Source organism: Lissotriton helveticus, chromosome 11 (genome assembly GCF_964261635.1).
Source record: "Lissotriton helveticus chromosome 11, aLisHel1.1, whole genome shotgun sequence".
NCBI classification, from domain to species: domain Eukaryota; kingdom Metazoa; phylum Chordata; class Amphibia; order Caudata; family Salamandridae; genus Lissotriton; species Lissotriton helveticus.
Window position 1 is genome coordinate 443308755 of NC_136072.1, and position 17714 is coordinate 443326468.

A 17714-nucleotide genomic window follows, 5' to 3' on the forward strand; every position below is an offset into this window, starting at 1 on the left:
GTACCACGCATCTGCAGAGCCACCGCCGAGGAAGATCCTTCTCCTACCTGGCAGCCAAAACTTGGAACTCCCTCCCCATTCACCTTCGGCGTACCCAAGACCACCTCTCCTTCAGGATGCAACTCAAGACCTGGCTGTTCGAGCAGTGACATACCCCCCTCCCCCAGCGCCTTGAGACCCTCCCGGGTGAGTAGCGCGCAATATAAATGCCGTGATTGATTGATTCTCCCAATCTCAAATACTGCAAACCCGAGGAGCCCATCTTTTTAAAAAAGGACTGAAGTCTGAAAGAATAATTCTTTACGATCTTGTATCCAGTTTTTTTTTTAGGTTTTTAAAAACACTTGAATTTGAGATCCTATTTCTTGTGCCATTCTGTCAATAAAAAGCTATCTCTAATATCTTTAGATCCCATCAAGCCCGCCACCAGGTTCAAGAATGCGGCCTCATAATAAGTTCTTAAATGAGGCAAAGCTAAGCCCCCCTGAACAGTCGATAATTGCACCACAGTCAATTTAACCCTTGACATTTTCTTCCCCCAAACTAATTCTCTAAACAAAGTTTCCATTTCTTTAAAAAAAGACACGTTTATTTTTATTGGAACATTAATAAAAAGAAATATAAGTAACAGAAGTATGGACATTTTAATTAATTAAACTCTTCCCCCCAACAATAAAGGGAGTAAAAGCCACTGTTCTAAAAGTCTCTTGATTTTTTCTTTCATACTTAAATAATTTAATTTATATAATTGCTGATATTGATTGGAGACGTAAATACCAAGATATCTGATTGGATCTAACTTTGCGGCTTGTGCCCTCAGGCAAGATGGAAAACAATGAAAGTCTGTGTTAAGGGCTAGGACTTCAGTTTTGTTTGAGTTTATTTTATATCCACTGATTAGCTCAAAATCACTGAATTGCCTTAATACCATTTCCAAATTATCTTTATTAGACACCAAACATAAAATGATATCGTCTGCAAAAAGTTTCAGCTTTGCCATGCCAGAGATTGGGGGTTGGATAGCAGCATTATTTCTCATTTTAATTACCATGGTTTCTATAAAAAAAGCAAAAAGCAATGGCGAGAGCGGACAGCCTTGTCTTGTCCCCCGATTTATTTTTACTATACCTGCACGTTTCGAATTTATTACTACCTGAGCCGAAGCCCCTGGGTAGCTGTTGCGTAGCATGATAACGACCTGGAGAGGAAAGACAAATTGACCAAGGGCAAAAAACAGAGTTCTCCAGTTTACCTAGTTGAATGCTTGCTCAGCATCGAACATCATAATAGAGGCCGTAATAAAATTGGTATTAAAGTAGTCCTAAGCCTGTATTAAAAACTCGGTATTGGGAGGAGGAGCTTGGCGGGCATCCGTGATGGACGCGTGAGCACAGCGCTCTCCGGACCCCCGCCACTCCCGGCATGATATCCTGAACATATCCTGATTCTTCACGAGGATTTATGTAGAGGACGCTGGGCTGATCTTCCTGTGATTTTTGGAAATTGATTTGGACCCGGGGCGCCGAAGATACGGCGATTCGAACTTTCGGGGTCCGCCCTTGGGGTGCGCCCGGGACTGGGTGAGGCTCTCTGGCCGTCTCGGAGTTGAACAACAACGGCAGGGGGATTGGCCTTGTGGGTCCCCCTCTTAAGTTTCGGTTTCGATTCTGCCTCGGACTGAGACATCTGGCAGGGGAGTCTGGCCTGGGCTGGGTCCGGCACACGGTACGGCTGTCGGGCCTTTGGCTGGCTTATTCTCCTTTCAGGCTGGTCCTCTCCTAGTGGTACCCTTGCAGCGGCCTTTTGGTCCCGACGCCCTACTTTCCTGTGGCCATTTCCATCGGGTCGAGTGAGTCTCCTGGTGGCGCGGTTTCCGACATGGCGGGCAGAGGGGACTGTGAGACACGAAAGACCAAGACGCCCCTGCGTGGGGGCCCAGTCCAGTCTAACGTTATGGACCGTTACACCCATGCGAAGGGGTCCCCCGGAGCCGCCCTGCCTGGCCCAAGTGCGGTTGACCACATCGTGGACACATCAACGGAACCGTCCTTGCAGGACATCATGGGCGCCATTTCTGGCATGAAGGAAACGATAGGTCAACAATATGAAGCTTTGGCCCACAAAATCGACACCGTGGCCATTGATGTGAACTTGATTCGGGCCGATCTATCTAAAACCAATGAGAAGGTGAAGTCATTGGATCTCAAGTCATCCAGCCTCACGGCAGACGTCTCGGAGATACAGACAGAGATTGGCAATCTCCGTAGGGTGAACGATTTCATGACCCGGCGCTTGGAGGACTTTGAGAACAGGGCACGTCGCTGTAATGTGCGTGTGGTTGGCGTTCCGGAGAATCCAGAACTGCACTCTGTTGATCTCCTGGTTGAGGACCTGATCCAGAACTACCTCTCTCCGTCTGGGCTGAGTAAGTTCTTCGCAGTCGAGCGTGCCCATCGTGTTCCGGGAGGCCAGGGTAAGCCTGGCGCCCCGCCGAGGCCTATTGTTGCGAAACTCTTCCACTATAGGGATCGGGACGCTATCCTGCAGGCATCACGTGTGAAGGGCCCGGTGGCCTTTGAGAACGCCACGGTGAACTTTTATCCGGACTTTTCTCAACAGGTGCAGAAACAGCGTATGGGCTTCCGTGGAGTCAAGAAGCGTCTCCGGGACATGGGACTGCGCTACGCTATGCTTTTTCCGACCAGGCTGCGAGTTGAGTACAATGAACGCACCTTTTTCTTTGATCGGCCTGATTCTGTGAATGACTGGCTGGATTCCCTGCCGGACCGACCTCCTGCGGCTGAGTCCGCCGCCCACCCGGGTGGTGCTGAGGGTGGTGTAGAGAGCTGAACTGTTTGCTTATGCCCGGGTCATCGTGTATAGTAACTTCTTCTGGGATTCTATGCCTAAGTGCCTCTGCTGTCTGAGTGTTTTCTTTGTTATTTTTCTGGTTGGGGTGGCGGGTGGGTCAGAGCCTTTCCTCCTCCGAGGTCTTTTTGTAGAATGGGGGTTCTTGGGCGACAGGCACACTGCATGTTGGGGTGGCTTTTTAGCTTCTTGCAGGGGTGCAGGGTGGGGGGTGTTTCCTTGATTGTTGGGGGGTGGGTGGTTGGGAAGTTTGATGTTTGTGTGTTGTGTTTTCAAGGCGATTCTATCTTGCTAATGATGTTTTTGAGGTCATGCTCATTGGAGGGGGGTTGCGGCGTTGCTGTATGGGATGGGGGGTAGCGGGTTGAGGTTTATTTCGTGGAATGTTAATGGTCTGGGGGATCGTATTAAGCGGGGTGTGGTGTTGCAATGTATACGACGTTTGTCTCCAGATATTGTTTTTCTACAGGAGACTCATCTGGTAGGCAATACATGTCGTGCAATGAATAGGTGGGGCTATCGCCTCGCCGCACATTCGGGGTTTACCACGGGTTCCAGGGGAGTGGGTATCCTTGTTCGGGCTTCCCTCCCCCTAGCTATTGATGATGTGATCCTTGATGATCGGGGGCGTTATGCCGTCCTCGTGGGTCGCTATGAGGGTCAAACCCTTTCCTTGTTTGCCGTTTATGTGCCCCCCGGTCTACAGACCTCTACCTTTTCCGATTTGGGCCGTGTGTTGTTGAATCTCCCTGATAGTACTCTCTTCATAGCAGGTGACTTTAATTCTGTGCTCTCCGGTCTACATGATCGTCACCCCCCTAGGGACACCCCTTTGGCCCAACAGTGGCTGGGTGGGTTTCTGGATACGTTCGGCTTGGTGGATTGCTGGAGACTTATGCATCCTACTCAGCTTCAATACACTTTCCACTCTGGGGCCCATGGGAGTCTGTCTAGACTGGATTATTTCCTGATTCCTGCGGCGCAGTCGCCAGCGGTTCGTGAGATTAGGCACCTCCCCCGGGGCATCTCTGATCATTCCCCGCTCTGGCTTTGTTTTGAGGTGGGGGTGGAGGCGGCGGGCCGGGTGGCTCCTATCAACCCATGGTACCTCACCTCCCCCGAGACCCGCAATCTCTTGATCGAGTCTTTGGACAATTATTTTTTAGACAACGAGGGTTCCGTCTCCTCTGCTGTATCCCTGTGGGAGGCCTTTAAGACAGTGATTCGCGGGCAGGCCCTTTCCCTTATTGCCGAATCCAAAAAGGCGAGGAATCGGGAGGTGGTAGACCTTGAGAGGGAGATTGCTGAGATAGAGGCTGACCTAGAATCGAACCTTACATCTGATAAACTCCACGCCCTGGGTCTGAAACAATTTGCTTATAAGTCTTTGGTCACAGATGCGGCTAAACTGATGTTTCGGGAGCAACAGGGTCGTTTGTATGATGTGGGGGACAAAGCGGGTAAATTACTGGCATGGTTGGATAAGACGGAGAGAGCGAATCGTGTGGTGCCTGTGATTCAGACTTCGAGTGGCGTGGGAGTGACAGACCCGGTTGGAATAGTTGAATGTTTTGCGGATTATTTTCGTGCGGTTTATACCCCTGTGTCTGAACGGGATGTTGATGACTCTCGCCTTTTGTTGCGTGATATAGCTCTGCCCAGTGTTTCCGATTTAGACCGAGTCTCTTTGGAGTCCCCTTTTACTACAGACGAGATAGCAACGGCCATTCGCTCACTCCGTTCGGGCAAAGCTTTGGGCCCGAATGGATTGCCGATTGAATTGTACAAGCTGCGTCCTGACAAGGTGGCGCCCTATCTTCGTACCATGTTTTTGGAATCCCGCAAACGGGGTATTCTCCCATATGATCAGCGTTTGGCTACGATAGTTGTTATTCCCAAAGAAGGTAAACCTCGGGACCTTTGTTCGTCTTACAGGCCCATTTCCCTGTTGAATGTTGAACCCAAGGTCCTGGCTAAGCTCCTGGCAACCCGCCTCTTGACGGTCATTAGTGGCTTGGTTCATCCGGATCAATCCGGATTTATCCCGCATCGCAACACGGCTCTTAACCTACGCCGTCTCCACGGAGCTGTTGCGAGGGCGGGGCTTCTGACGGAGCCGGCCATTTTGGCCTCGCTAGACGCCTCGATGGCCTTCGACACGGTAGAATGGCCCTATCTTTGGGCAGCTCTTGAGAAATTCGGTTTTGGACCTGAGTTTATTGGTTGGGTGAAGTTGTTATACGCCGAACCCTTGGCACAGGTAGTGGTAAACGGTCGAGTTTCTGTCCCCTTCTGTCTTGGTAGGGGGACCCGTCAGGGGTGCCCCCTGTCTCCGTTGCTTTTCGGGCTTGCTCTGGAACCGTTGGCTGCGTGGCTTCGATGGGAACCTTCACTCAAAGGGATCCGTTGGTCACCGGATTTTGAAGACCGCGTCTCGCTTTACGCGGATGACATTCTTCTGTATCTTACTTCCCCGCGTAAATCTTTAAATGTCTTATTTGACGTTCTTACTTCGTTTGGTGCTAACTCGGGTTTGGTTATTAATTGGGCTAAGTCCTGTGTATATGTTCTCTCGGGTGTTTTGCCCCCATTACCGGACAGGTTTCCTATCCAGGTTGTCCAATCTGGCTTCAAGTATTTGGGGATTTTTATTACGCTGGATTCCTCACTCCGGTTCGAGCGTAATCTCCTCCCCCCGCTTCTTAGACTGCGACTGGATGTGGCCCGTTGGCGTAAGCTACCCCTGTCTCCTCTGGGCAGGGCTGCCCTTTTTAAAATGATGTCTTTGCTGCGATTCCTATACGCGCTTCAAAATTCTTATGACGACATTCCCGCTGCCTATTTCCGGGAGATCGAGAGTCTTCAAAGGCAACTGATCTAGGACGGGCGTCCACGTATCGCCCTTGCAAAACTTACTATCCCGTGGTATGACGGGGGCATGGCGCTCCCCGATATCAAGAGATATTATTGGGCTGCCCAGCTGTCTGCCATTAATCACGCAATGTATTCCCCGGGTCGAGACCTGGCCTTTGAGATGGATAGACTCCAGCTGCCGGGAGGGGATTTTAATAGAGCGCTTTATTCCAGATCGGCCGGGCGCCATTTTGTGGGCCCATCTAGGATCGCAGTCAAAGTGTGGCGCGCCGCGAATGTGAGTTTGGGATGGGAGAATCGACTGACAATGGCGACCCCGCTTTATGCTTCTGAACGTTTGGGGTGTCTCTGGTCTACTAAGGGCTTTGACCGCTGGGATATGATTGGGATATGTAAAGTGGGTGACGTCTGTGTGAAGGGTAGAGTGAAGTCTTTCCAGGCCCTTAAGGCAGAATATGACTTGAGTGATAGAGAGTTTTTTCAGTACTTGCAGGTCCGACATGCCCTGGCCTCAGTTCTGACTCCTGATGTGACCCTGCCCGAGTCCTCCCCCCTTGAGGATCGTATACTGGATGGACACCTGCCCGATAGCACTATCTCCCTTATCTACAAGAAACTGATTAATAATCGTGCTGACTTATTGATCCGACTTAGGGAGGTTTGGGTCGGTGACGGATTGGACTTGGACGACGAGGATTGGCAGTCGGCACTCTCTTCTCCGAAAGAGGTCGCCATCCCCGCCCGTCTCCGTTTGGTTCAACTTAAGATCCTCCACCGGGTGTATGTAACTGGTCCGCGTCTGGTTGTGATGGGTTTTTCCCCGGATGGTTTGTGCAAGCGTGGTTGTGGGATGAGTGCTACATTTCTGCATATTCTTTGGGAGTGCCCGATGGTAGCGGCCTACTGGATTGATGTGCTTGCGGTGATGACTGTTGTGACTGGTGTTACCCTGCGGCCTGAGGCCCGACGATGCCTGTTGAACGTGTGGAAACCCACTGACTATTCTGTGGCCCAGACCAGATGGGCGACCTTGGGATACATGGTCGCGAAGCGGGACATTGCGCAACTTTGGGGCGCATCCAGACCTCCCGAAGTTTCGGTGTGGGAGGATAACATGGACTGGTCCATGTTCCGAGAGAAGACCGTCTATGTGGCTAGGGGCAGACCCAGGGCGTGGACGAAGATTTGGGGTCAGTGGAATGCATATCGTGGAGATATTTGTGCCCCTCCCTTGGTTGCCACTCCCGATGTTACCCTATCTCCCTAGGCTGACGTTCCCGAAAATTTTTCATATGGTTTTAGGATGTTCCTGCCCTCCCCGCTGGCCCCCCCCCCCCAGCCATGCCGAGTTTCATTGCTTTGCTTTTGTCTTCCTGATTAGTGGCTTTCCCCTCCGCCTTCTGGGCTGACTTGGTTACTGTGCATTCGCCTTGTTTAGAGTTTGTTGTTTTTTCTGATTAACATAAAAATTGTGATGTCCTGTCCTATGCTTCGAGCAATAATTGGTACATTCTTTGTGCCTGACCACGGGAATGATCATTCGCTACTTATGTTGTGCGTTGCTATTAGCGGCCAGCCCGTGTGGTTGTAGGCCCATCTCCGTAACTCTTATTTTATTGCTCAATAAAAGTTTTTAACCAAAAAAAAAAAAAAAACTCGGTATTGGCCGCCATAAATCTACCTGCTATAAAACCGGTCTGATCTCTCTGGATTGGCTCTTGGGCGGCGAATAAAAAGTGCTCAGCCCATACTTTCATTAAAATCTTATAATCTGAATTGAAGAGACTAATAGGCCTATAGGAATTAACGTCCATAGGATTTTTTTTTTTTTAAATTTTTTATTGAAAGAATAACAGACATACAATAAACAACCAAACTTCACAAGGCAGAGAGATAATAATACATTGTCGTGGGTCCATGCGGGCAGAGCTCAAAGGTAAGACCAATACAGTGCAGTCGGATAAGGCAGAGGGAGGGGCAGGCCAGGAGACAAGCGACATAAATATCAATAAATAATGAGTGAATGCCAATTAGGGGGACAAAGACACATCAGTGGTCAAATCATGAGGGGGGTACATATATTGCCACGATATGCATTCCATTGGGACCAAATTCGACCCCATTTCTTGGGGCGTCCCCGGGAAAGGTACACAGTCTTCTCCCGGAACATACACCAGTCCATGTTATCTTTCCACGTGGACAGGGTAGGTGGTCAATGTGATCCCCAGAGCTGGGCAATGTCCCTCTTAGCGATCATGTTGCCAAGGGTCGCCCATGTAATTTGTGCGGAATTGTAGTCGTTAGGCTCCCAAACATTCAACAGACAACGCCTGGCCTCGGGCAGCAGGGACACACCCGTGACACTTTTCATGACATCATGCACTCGAGCCCAGAACCTGACCATCTCCGGGCACTCTCACAATATGTGCAGAAAGGAACCAGACATACCACAGCCACGCTTGCATAACCCATCCAAGGAAAACCCCATTCGAACCAAGCAAGGCCCAGTGACATACACTCTGTGGAGTATCTTCAATTGGACAAACCGCAAGCGAGCAGGAATAGCGACCTCTTTAGGCGAGGACAAAGCCGATTGCCAGTCCTCATCGTCTAATTCCAGACCGTCCGCGCACCACGCAGCTCGGATGCGGATCAGTAAGTCAGCTCTATTATTAATGAGTTTTTTGTAGATTAGGGAGATCGTGCTGTCGGGCACATGGCCATCCAGAATGCGGTCCTCCAAAGGGGAAGACTCGGGAATATCGGTGCCCGCTGGAAACACAAATAACAAAGCGTGGCGGATCTGGGCATACCGAAAGAATTCAGTGTCACCTAGTTCATACTCCATACGCAGCACGCCGAATGACTTAACAGTACCCTTCGACCACAAATCACCCACTCTACTAATACCAATCATGTCCCATTTATCAAAGCCTTTCGTCTTCCACAAATGGCCCAAGCATTCCAAGTCATACAAGGGGGTGGCCTGAGTAAATCTACCACACCAGCCCAAGGCCGCAGTCGCATCACGCCACACTCTCACAGCAATCTTAGTGGGACCGGTCAGCGCTCCGCGGCGACCACTGGAGTACAACGCTCTGCTAAAGGACCCCCCTGGAAGGATAAACCTATCCATGGAGAACGCCGGGGCGGGGCCCGGTGCGTAAGTTGCATGATTAATCGCACTTAGCTGGGATGCCCAGTAATAACGTCTGATGTCCGGGAGGGCTATACCGCCATCGTACCACGGAAGCGTGAGTTTGGAAAGGGCGATACGGGCGCGCCCATCCCATACAAGTTGTCTCTGTAGGTTTTCTACTTCACGGAAATAGCCGGAAGCAATCGGGTCAAAGGAATTTTGAAGTGCATACAAAAAGCGGGGCAAAGACATCATTTTAAAGAGCGCCACTCTACCGAGGGGCGATAGCGGCAACTTACGCCAGCGAGCTACATCAAGTTTAAGCCGCTGAAGGGGGGTAACAAGTTAAGCTCATAGCGCCTGGAGGGGTCCAAGGAAACATAAATCCCCAAGTACCTGAAACCGGTCTCAGGGATGCCCAGTAATAACGTCTGATGTCCGGGAGGGCTATACCGCCATCGTACCACGGAAGCGTGAGTTTGGAAAGGGCGATACGGGCGCGCCCATCCCATACAAGTTGTCTCTGTAGGTTTTCTACTTCACGGAAATAGCCGGAAGCAATCGGGTCAAAGGAATTTTGAAGTGCATACAAAAAGCGGGGCAAAGACATCATTTTAAAGAGCGCCACTCTACCGAGGGGCGATAGCGGCAACTTACGCCAGCGAGCTACATCAAGTTTAAGCCGCTGAAGGGGGGTAACAAGTTAAGCTCATAGCGCCTGGAGGGGTCCAAGGAAACATAAATCCCCAAGTACCTGAAACCGGTCTCCGTCACTTGAATCGGAAATCTACGTGGCAGTGGAGGGAGATCTCCAGCCAAAGCGTAGACGCAGGATTTTGCCCAATTAATAACAAGACCGGAGTTCTTGCCGAAGGAAGCAAGTACATCAAAGAGCACATTGAGGGACTTTTTGGGGGAGGTGAGATATAGGAGGATGTCGTCTGCATATAGCGAGACTCGATCCTCAAAGTCAGGGGACCATCGGATACCCCGCATAGAAGGTTCCCAACGGAGCCACTCCGCCAGTGGTTCAAGAGCGAGAGCAAAAAGCAAGGGGGACAGCGGACAGCCCTGTCGGGTGCCCCGTCCAAGCTCAAAAACGCAAGACACTCGTCCGTTAACTACTACCTGGGCTAGGGGACTCTCATAAAGAAGCTTCACCCAGGCTATAAAGCCTGGCCCAAACCCAAATTTCGAGAGGGCCGCCCATAGGTAGGGCCACTCGATGGTGTCGAAGGCCATGGTAGCGTCGAGAGAGGCCAAAATGGCCGGTTCAGTAAGCGTCACAGCTCTCGCGAGAACCCCGTGGAGTCTACGCAAGTTTAAAGCAGTGTTACGGTGCGGGATACAACCGGATTGATACGGATGAATCAAGTCCCCGATCACAGTAACCAAGCGATTCGCCAGAGTTTTAGCCAAGATTTTGGGTTCGGCGTTAGGCAAGGAGATAGGCCTATAGGAAGTACAACGATCCCGAGGCCTACCCTCTTTAGGAATAACAACAATGGTAGCGAGTCGTTGGTCAGGAGGGAGGGAGCCAGACTCCAGGGCCTCGAGAAACATGTCTCGCAAATAAGGCGCCATTTTGTCGGGTCGCAGCTTGTAAAGTTCAATGGGCAAACCATTGGGGCCCAGCGCCTTGCCCGAGCGGAGAGAGCGGATAGCCACTGCGATTTCATCTACTGCGAGCGGGGCGTCCAAGAGGTCTCTGTCAGAGTCAGAGAGGCGAGGCAGAGCGATGTCTCGCAACAGCGAACGGGAGTCATCCTCATCCCTGTCACAGACGGAGGTATACACAGTCTCAAAGTGATCCGCACAGCACTGAACGATCCCAACAGGGTCCGTGACACACTCACCATCAAGCCTCTCAACAACGGGGACCACACGATTCACTCTCTCCTTCTTATCCAACCACGCTAGCAACTTACCCGCTTTATCACCCACATCATACAGTCGTCCCTGCTGCTCCCTGTACATCACTTTTGCCGCATCTGTAACAAGAGCCTTATAATCCGCCTGTTTCAAAGCAGGGGAGTGCAGCTTTGCGCTGGATACACCAAGGCGGAGATCGTCCTCCAAAGCAGCGATCTCGGATTCCATGCGCACAACCTCCACAGTGGTAGCCTTTTTAGCAGCGACGATAAGGGATAATGACTGACCACGTATAACAGTTTTAAACGCTTCCCACAACGAAACAGCAGAGGCGACAGACCCCATATTTTCATCAAAATAGTTCTCGATGGCTTTGACAAGGTTAGAGCGGGTCTTGGGATCATGAAAGTACCACGGGTTAATAGGAGCTACTCTACCCTCAACTCCCACCCCGACCTCATACCGGAGCCACAGTGGGGAGTGATCCGAGATTCCCCTAGGGAGTTGACGGATTTCTCTGATAGAGGAAGACTGGACTGCTGGCATTAAAAAATAGTCCAATCTAGACAGACTGCCATGTGCCCCAGAGTGGAAGGTGTACTGTAACTGTGTAGGGTGTAGCAGCCTCCAGGCATCAACAAGTCCGAAAGTCTCTAACAAATCGCTCAGCCACCTTCGCGCCCTGGGTAGGTCCCTGAGAGGATGACGATCAGAGGTGCCAGAGATAACCGAATTAAAATCCCCACCCAAGATCAGAAGCCCCTCAGGAAGATCCAAAAGGATGCTACACAGGTCAGCGTAGGTTAAAGTCTGCAGGCCCGGGGGAACATAAACCGAAAGTATGGACTTAGGTCTTCCCCTCCCATCTGCCAGTGAGCACCGCGTAGCGCCCCCTGTCGTCAAGTTTAACCTCGTCAACTGCGAAAGGGAGAGAGGACCGAATAAGAATACCAGCCCCCCTAGACCCAGAAGTAAACCCCGCGTGGGCCACTAGTCAGTAACCACGTCTATTAAGCGCCTGACAAGTGTTGCCTATTAAATGCGTCTCTTGTAGGAGGACAATATCGGGGGAGTGACGCCTAAGGAATCGCAAAACAATACCCCGCTTAATCCTGTCCCCTAATCCATTGACATTCCAGGATAAAATTCTCAACTTGCCGCCCCCCATCCCCGATGCATAGAAAGAGCAGGACCCACATAGAACACCACAATCAATACGAAGAGAAAAAACAATACGATGCCTCGTGAATTAACAAAAACACACAAACACCCCCCCCCACCCCCCAACTTACCCATGTTACTCCCCCCACCCTGCACCCCTGCGTAAGACTAAGAAGCCACCCCAACTTGCAGTGTGCCTGTCGCCCCATAACTAACCTAAGCTACGCAAAGAACCCAGGAGGAGGAAGAGCCCCCATTCACCCCCGCCACCCCCGGGCAGATCAAGGCCTAACAAGGACCGGGGTCCAGATTCACTAATATAGCAGGCGCCGGGATCCACAGGCAAAGTCCTCATTCAGCCACACCTCCGTCAGCCCCCTCCAGGGTGCCCGGTATGGTCATGTCTCACAGGCAGGGAGTCGAGCCAGTCACTAACATTGTCAGGGCGGTCAAAAAAGAATGCACGTTCCTTATATTCAATCCGCAGCCTGGTCGGGAACAATAAGGAGTATTTAAGACCCAAGTCTCGCAATCGCCTCTTGACTCCCTGAAAGCCAAGTCTTTGCTTCTGGACAAGCGGCGAAAAGTCAGGATAAAAGGAAACCGAGGCATTTTCAAAGTTTACTGGGCCTTTATCCCGCGAAGCCTGTAGTACTGCGTCCCGGTCTCGAAAATGAAACAACCTGGCAATAATAGGTCTCGGAGGAGCACCCGGCTTAGCCTTTCCGCCGGGAACGCGATGAGCACGCTCAACCGCGAAGAACTTGCTGAGTCCCGCGGGAGACAGATGGTTGGCAATCAAGTCCTCGACCAGGAGGTCAGCCCCCGCAGTCTCGGAATCCTCCGGGACACCAATAAGGCGCACATTGTTGCGGCGGGCCCTATTTTCGTAGTCCTCGAGACGGCAAGCCATTTGGTCATGCGAGGATCGTAGATTGCTGATCTCAGCCTGGGCATCCGTGACATCAGTGATAAGACTAGAAGTCTTCAAGCCCAGTGACTCAACTCTTTCATTGGTCTTCGAGAGATCCGCTCTAATCAGCGTGATATCGATGGCCACTGTGTCGATCTTGGCAGCTAAAGCCTCCTACTGCTGTCCCATAGAGGCCTGCATGCTGGCTATGGCTCCCATGACGTCCTGCAAGGACGGGTCCGAGGACGCCGGAAAGAGGGTCTTTGCAGTGTCCGCAACACAGCCCACAGCGCCAGGCGACCCCTTGACTTGCGAATAGTGGTCCATAATGTTGGTTTGGTTTTGGCCACCACGGAGATGTGTCTTGGTCTTCCGCTTCTCGAGAGGCTGCCCGGTATCCATCTTGGAAAAGGGACCCCGAAGGGGTCCCTGCGATCTGGTGAAAATGGCCGGGAGCAAGTGTCCAGACAATCAACAAGACCAAATCCGAGCGTTGCGGGCACAAAAAGGCCGAGTAGTAGACAGGCAGCCAGGCCAACACCAGTCAGGAGGGAAAGCAACGGGCCAGCCGAAGGTGGTGAAAGGCTGCACCCCTGCCAGTCAGAGCCGGGAGCAAAATCGAAACCGAAAGTCAGGAGGGGTCGACCGGGAGGGGACCCTCGCAGCCGTTGTTGATCAACTACTCCACGGCCTGCTCAGCAACCGAGCCCCCGGTCCGCCTTGGGGTGGGCCTCAAAATGTAGAGACAATGTAAAAGTGGACCCCCGCGTCCGAATTCGAATTTTCAAAGTGTTCGGTGATCAGCGAAGATAAGCGAACAAAAGCCCGTCCTCGAATTCAGGATGTTGCCAGGATAATCGTGAGGGGTGGCACGGGTCCGGGGAGCCCTGTGCTCACGCGACCATCTTGGATGCCCGCGAAGCTCCTCCCGTCCATAGGATTTTTATCTTTTTTAACGAAGGACACAATTATCGCTTCTTTAAAAACTGCGGGTACCAACCTGCCCTTTTTAATATAATTAAATAATTTTTTCAAAGGTGCGATTAGTTCTTTTGAGAAAGTTTTATAAAATTTGATGGGGAAGCCATCCTCCCCACACGCTTTGGCCCCGGCTGTTGCTTTAATAGATGCCAAAATCTTGGCGGATTCCACATCAGATCCTAATTGATTACACCAGCTATCTGAAAGTCTAGGAATATTCACAATCGTGAAATGGTCCTGAATCGACTCCTCCCCTACCGAATATTCGGTAGTGTAGAGTTGCTAGAAATCTTCTAAGAAGATCTGAGGGATCTTGTCGCCATTAACAATTGCTTGTCCGGTTCTTGAGTCAAGCACTTTTGATATTATAGCTGCTTCTTGTTTTTTTCTTGTCGAGTTAGCCAATAGTTTACCAGCTAGCTGGCTATATTCATAGACCCTTTGTTGGTATAATTGAGAACTACAAATCTCTTCTAGAACAAAAAAACCTTCAAAGCTGTTCTTGCCTGCTCAAGTTGATGAGGATGCAGCTGAATCTGAAGGGCATACTCTTTTTCGACCGCTGTCTGTAATTCCGCTATTCTGAACCTCCGAGCATTTCCCTCAGTGGCCGTGTAGGCAATTATTCGTCCACGGGCTGCCGCCCTAAACCCACCCCACACATAGAAGGGTTCCGCGGTATTATCGTTTATCTTAAAGTACTCGGTGATCCAATCTCTAAAACTCTCTACCCAATCCTGGTTTTGGAGGAGGAGGCGGTCCAGCTGCCACCTGCCACCTGGGCCGCTTGCTACTCCCCCCTCCCGAGTAAGAGTTCGAGCCCGATATATGTGTGGTCCGCAAAAAGATTACACCCGATATCTGACTCTAAACCTGTAGAGACCTGGATGTCAGAAAAAAATCAATTTGGGACGCGGTTTGAAAACGGTGCAAATAACAGGTGAAAAAGTTTTTAGCAGGATTTACATTTCGCCAAGGATCTATTAATTGATATTCTTGTTTGATGGCCTCCACCATTTTCTTTGTATTGGGTTTAAGTTGTTTTTTATTTTTGTTTGAAGTGTCCTTTCTTAAATCCGGTATAAAATAAAAATCCCCTCCTACAATAATCTGCCCAGCGGCTCCCCTCAAAAGCTCATTGATTTTGACCAACCCTGAAATTTCATCCGAAACAGGGCCACAATAATTTATAGAATTCAAGATCCTCCACTGCAGCCTTGTTACCACCCAAATCCACCTCCCCTGTGGATCCCTGTGGATGTGTACAAACTCCCAGGGTAGTTTTTTTGAAAAATAGATAGCAACCCCTCTCATTGCTAGGCCTGCGGATGCAAAAAAAACATTAGAGAAAGCCCTAGGCAGAAATAATTTAGGGGAATTGGATTTTAAATGTGTCTCCTGAAAAAACAAGACATGAGGGTTAAATGATATCAACCATCTAATAAGAGCGCCATATTTTCATTTGTTCAACATTCCATTAGCGTTGACAGATAGGATCTTACATTTATTAGTTTCTATTGGTGTTTCTATTTCCCCGAGTAAACTCCCGGTTTACTCAATAACAAATCTCTATTCATTTTCTTACTATCTATTCCTTCTGCTCTTGCTCTTTTTACTGCTGTGGACCCTTCCCAACGCCCAACCGTCCCACCCTGAAAACAGGAAACCCACCCAAATGTAAAAAAAAAAAGCTAGCCACATTTCGAACCACCCAACTAACCTCGTGGGTGTCATGTTACTATACCCTGGGTGACCCCACTAACCCCAGCAGAGGAGAGGAAAAAAACAAAAACAAAAAAAACAATCAAAATGACGAACACATCATCTTAGTGCTGTTAGCAGTCAGAGTCCTCTTTCAAGTCTAGGATAGTTAATGCTTTTCCCTAGAGCTCAAGATCCGCGCGTGATCTCTTTTAATAATACCTGAGCCTCTTCTAAATCAGAAAACATAAAAAATTTCCTCTTGACTTAACTCGCAGCTTAGATTGTTGAGCAAATGATGCTTCAGCACCATGGATTTTAAATAGGTGGAGAATCTTAACAAATTATTTTTTTCTTTGTGCCGCAGCAGCAGCATATTAGAATATATTCAGCATTTAGCAGTTTCATTTACCGAAAACTGCTTCTGTTGGATCGCCTTTGTTAAGATTCTCTCTTTAATACAAAAGTCTGCAAAGTTCAGCAAGATTGTTCATGGTATCATAGAATTAGGGAAGGGACGTGCCGGGACTCGGTGTGCCCTAGTAATAGTAAAGTCTCCTTCAAATTCTGGAAGAACTTTCTGTTTTATGAAGGAATGAACCCATTGCAAGGTTTGAGACCCTTCAATCCCTTCTGGAACCCCCACTATTCGAAGATTGGACCTCCGGGAATGGTTTTTGAGCGCCTCAAATTTGTTCTCTAGATAGCTTTTATTTTTTGCTGCCTCTTTTGCTTCCCCAATAACCGTATTCATTTGATCCTCTAATAATGAAATTCTGGCTTCCGCTTCCTGAAGTTTAATTGGCAAGCATGTCATTGCTTCCTCAATTTTTCCTAAGCGTTGATGCAGGGAGGCAATCTCTTGTTTTTGGGTTTTTTTTCATTTCACCAACCTCCTCCAATATTAAGTTCCGCATGTCTGTAATGTCCATCTGATGAACTCCTGATGTTTCTGACCCATCGCTTAAGTTGCTTTGTAATTCCTCGATACCCCTCACGAAGGAGCAGGTCCAAGATGGCGGAGTGAGGACCTGCACTGAGCAGCTCGCCTAGAGGCTCCTCTCCCTACCCTTTACGGAGCAACCCGGTGCAGTATTAACGATGCGATAGCAATACAGAAATTGGCACGTTTGCATGTAGAAAAGGGAACGGGCATTACCCGGTGAAAAGAGAAACATTTGTAAACGTTGCCTGGATGGTGATTGTATGAGGCACATTACCGATGTTCCACTTCACCGCCACAGTTGAACTCTTCCGGCGGACGATTCACGGTCTGTGTAGGAAATCCGGGCTCGGCTGGTCTGGCCTCAACCTTCGAACTACACACACCTGGTGGCTGAAGGGAATGTCTCCGAAAAGACTTCCACGGACTACGCGAAACAGCGGGCATCCAGCGGGAACTGCGGCACCTCTCCCTCCTCCGGCTTCACAAGTGCTACAAAATACAACACAAACGCCGTTGGCAACATCTCCGGCAACAGTAACTTCCCCCGCGGCTCTAGCGACTTCGGCTACCTCAGGGAACACTTCACGGGAGAATGCATTTGTCGCCGTTAAAGGAGGAGTGGAGAGAGAAAATGAGACATTAAAACCCGTTTTTTCTGAAAAGACTAAACAGCCCCTGAAACGCCGGGAGGTCAGCGACAGGAGAGCGGGGACCTCGAAAAACAGGTACAGAGATCTCCTAACCTACCCCCAAGTGCGCTTTCTAAGAAATCTGGCCAGAGCGCTGTTAAGATCATAGCCAAAACTAAGTTAATGGCAGCAAGAGGGGGGGCAGTGGGGGACGAACTAACAAGTGTAACAAGTGTAACTCAGGCCTCAGCGACCGGAAAAGTGAATGCTGCAGCTAATGTTGGGGGGCAGAAGGACACATTTTCTATGACGCCTATGATCTCTGAAGGGGTTATCAAAAACTCTGAGCAGTCAATGATTAAGGAACTAACTGTTTCTGAAGAGGCCGAATTGTCAGACAGGCCATGCCCTAATTTGAACACAAAAAACCAGATCCTCTCCACTGATACTACGGGCCCAACCCCCCTCACTGAACCAGATACTACTGTCCTAATGGTTGTGGCAGAGGCTGACGGGCTAGTGGTGGAGCTCACTGACCAGACGGAGCAAGGCTCTTTCGAAGACATTGATGCAGAAACAGAGGATGAATTGGGAGAGAAGGGAGAACAGGATGATTGTTTAAGCAATGCA